Source organism: Adiantum capillus-veneris, chromosome 15 (assembly GCF_014529385.1).
Source record: "Adiantum capillus-veneris isolate H3 chromosome 15, ASM1452938v2, whole genome shotgun sequence".
Classification (NCBI taxonomy): domain Eukaryota; kingdom Viridiplantae; phylum Streptophyta; class Polypodiopsida; order Polypodiales; family Pteridaceae; genus Adiantum; species Adiantum capillus-veneris.
In genome coordinates, this window is record NC_140945.1 from 67,007,800 (window position 1) to 67,011,491 (window position 3,692).

The window sequence follows — 3,692 nt, forward strand, 5'->3', positions numbered from 1 at the left end:
CATAAGCATGCCCGTGGGTGCAAAAAAAATGATACTGATATATGTTCACTAAAATCACAAGCATATGGAGACTAGAGATAACACGACTATAGCAAACAGTACAATGGTGGATCCCAGAAACACACTCTCCTTGATGTAGCTTCCGGAAAATCAGCAGTGGATTACGAGCAAGAGAGCATGGCCGACTCCCCTCCTCTCTTGCTTGTGGCATCCCAACCTATAGGAAGGCCTTCCCCTCCAACTCTCAGCTCTCTTGTCGACTCATACTGTGCCCTTTTTCACCAAGAGACTCCCTTCCCTTTTTTATGTGACCCTGGTGGTCCCACTCCTTCAGTTGCAGTCGACCACCCTCATTTCATGCACTCAGAGACGTTCCCTCTTTTGCTGTGTGCCCTGCTTTGCTTGTGAGTAGCCCCCGACTGCTCACGGACTTGCTACGCACCTTGCTCTCCTCTTTGACCTGGAGCAAGCGGCCTCCCTTATGAAGTACAGGGCGGACTCCTCTATTGGCTGCAACACTCTTAACTGTCCTCTGTACTCGAATGGAAATCCTTCAACATTTGGCGGCCTTGCCTTGTAGAGTTCTCCATATCGGCATGAACCCTTGAAGGCTTGCCAGCTTGCGATCCCTCTTGCTCTTGACTCCCTTAGATCCCTGGCAGCTCACAACCATGCAGCGTGTGACCTTCACAGACTCTAGAAGCCCCTCCTTGGGCCTGCAAGTCTCGACCCTTAGATCCAGACACTCCCCAACCTGCTCCTTCTCTCCCTCCTGGCTACATTAGCCCGCAACCCTTTAACCTTCAGCTCTTCGGATCACCTCCGCCCCTCTCCGGAGCCCCCCTCTATGCTGCCAACCATAGCCGTCCCCCAGACCTGCTTCCTTTGGCGACTAGCGACCTTGCCATTGGTCGCCCCCTGGAAGCTGGCTGACCCCCCATACAACTGCAGCCCCTTCTAACCAGATGGCACCTTGCCCCTCGTATGCCAAAACGGTCCCCCTCGCAAGTGGCGGCTTCCTTCCATGAACTGCAGTCGACCACCTTTCATGCAGCATTTTTTTCTTCAAGTGAAAGCTTTAAAAAACTTTGGGCTTGGCCCCCTTGCACACGCCAAAAAATGCAGACCTTATGTTTGCTTAAAAAGGCTTTCTTTTCTTCCTCGCACTTTAGAGCTCCGGTGGACATAACCAACCTCATTAAAGTGGACCTCAAAGGTCATGATTTTTCAGCCAAAAGGGACGATGACTGCTACGACCATCCATTGAGTTAAGCTTCTACTCCTTGATATAGGTTCGAGGTGGAGACTTGCTAGCCATCAACCCTCAAGTACCCAAAGAGCTCGAGCTTGCCAAATTAGAGCACCCATTCTGCATACATACCAAGACTCGCTTTGGAGATAAATCCATCAACCCTTGGCATCTTCAAGCTCTCCGACCAGTTGAGTTGGAAAAGCATCTTTGACTTGCTAAACACCACATCTTGCATACACATCCTGATGGTGCTTATTGTACCCTGTATCTAGTAGCTACTCAAGCATTGAGTCATTAGCCTGCTAACTTTCACACAGGTGTGGCTCGCTTCTCCTTGGGTCGACAATCTTTGGGTGCACCATCATTGCCAAACCCCTCGTTGAGAATTCATGCTCAACCATAGCATTATTTAGATAAGAGATGATTGTATATTAGACAACTGACACTTAGTATGTACATAAGAATTAGATAGATAGAGAGAGAGATTATATCAGCTATAGAACCCCCCGGATCAAATGGAAAGCTCTCCTAACTGTGATGCAAACTCCGCCAGGATCAAATACATGGCATTTAGCACAGCCATGTGTCTGTAGTATTTGCATATTCAACCGTTTTTCTATACCTGTAAACCCAAAAACAAGCCTCTTGTGAAGCTTGGCATAGCATCGATCTTCAACTACCTGTATCCATATGCCGACTTCATATATAAAACAAGCTTGTAAACCAACCTGTGAAGCATCTCCACCATGATTGTCTCACCTGCTAGAGAACTCTCCATAGCATACCTCTCATCACGAGAACTTTGCAAACCGTGAAAAATTACCTGTAAAGAAACTTTCAAAAGCATGTCCATCTATAGCATAACACCCACCTTTGGCAACCTCTCTTCCACTACCAGTGCTTCTTGGAGAACCAAGCTTGCCTGCTTCTGAAGCATACCCTTTGATGTAGGTCTGTCAATTGGTATACACTCTATACATGACTCACCATGCCAATCTTCGTCCACCGTAGCCTTTGATGCTACATCTTTAACCACTTCATGCGAGAGCAAATTGGATTGCTCAATCATGAGCTCTTGAATGTCAACCTACTCATCTAGGACCGCTTCTACAACCATATCATCGGCTAAGCAAGAAACAAAGCCATGATCTATCACCTCGTTCTCTGGTATGTTGACATCGTCCACACCTTCTAGAATGCACTCCCGCTCTTCAATACAATTGGTAGGGCAAGGTTGCCCAACCCCCTGGCTAGCTTCTTCCTGTACAGCTTCGACCATCGCTTTGTCAACATCTTCAAACTTTTCCTGCGAGCTCTGATCCATAGCTTTATTTCATTCTTCATGCATACACTCTTCGGCTAGGACCGCATCCTTGCTAGCTGGTCTAACAAACTCTTGTACAGCAGCACACCAAATTGGAGGTACAAACTGAAATGAATGACCAGAATGGCTTACCAATGGCAAAGTAGTTACCTCTTTGACGCTGGAACTTTCTTTTGACACATGATGAAGCTTCATTGTCGAGCTATACCCATAGTCTTCCGGCTTCAACAAACCCATCTCCAGCTTCTTCTTTGCCTTGGCTAAGGAGACAGCATTTGCATAACTTTCCATATCGGCAAGCTCGACTTTCTCTCTTATCTTTGGATGTAGACACTCCAAAAACCTTTCTAGCTTGAAGTAGTCATTGCCTCAAGATTGTGTAGCAGCTTCTAATTGCTACCAAATATCTTCAAATTGCTTTAAAAAGGTTGTAAACTCACCGCTTACATCTTGCTTCAAAACCTTCAGTTTTGCATCCAATTCTGCCGGCGAAATTCTCTACTTGAAGTCTTGGATAAACCGAGCTCGAACCACCTTCCATGACTACCGATCAGGAACTTCTAACCCCTCGAACCAAGCTTTGGCTTTCCCTCGCATCACCAGCGGCACAACACTTGATTTGGCTTCGTCAATCACCATCCACATCGACAACATCCAGAGCTCCACATCTGACATCCAATCTTCAGCATCTTGCTCACCTGAGAATACTAACTCACAATCTGGCATCATGTTATTGAACCAAGACATCACCTAAGCGATCAGTGTGATCGTCAGTGGAGGCACCACAAGATGGAAAGGGGAAAATGACAAAACCACCAGCACACAATTTGAATGCCTCTCTATAGCCCAGTGATTTAATAGCACTCATATCCCCTCGTATACAAACACCTTGTTAAGATGTCGAGCTCTACATCTTGAACTGGCATCCACTACGGGTCTTGGCCGCTTACGGCATTTACTCACTGGCGCGTTAGGTGACCGACACGGAGGATCTCTACCAGTGATTCTACAGCTGGACTACACTTATAGTGCCAGCCTAGTACGCTTCTAGCGTGTTCACACTTAGTGACCGCATGTACATATGTGCTACTATTCAGCTTTAGCACTTAGTCATTT

At 46.7% G+C, this 3,692-nt stretch overlaps 1 pseudogene; it reads right to left on the reverse strand.

Moving 5' to 3' along the window:
- Positions 1-1,746: 1,746 nt before the first annotated feature.
- On the reverse strand, positions 1,747-3,332 carry LOC147440822 (uncharacterized; annotated as a pseudogene).
- Positions 3,333-3,692: the final 360 nt, after the last annotated feature.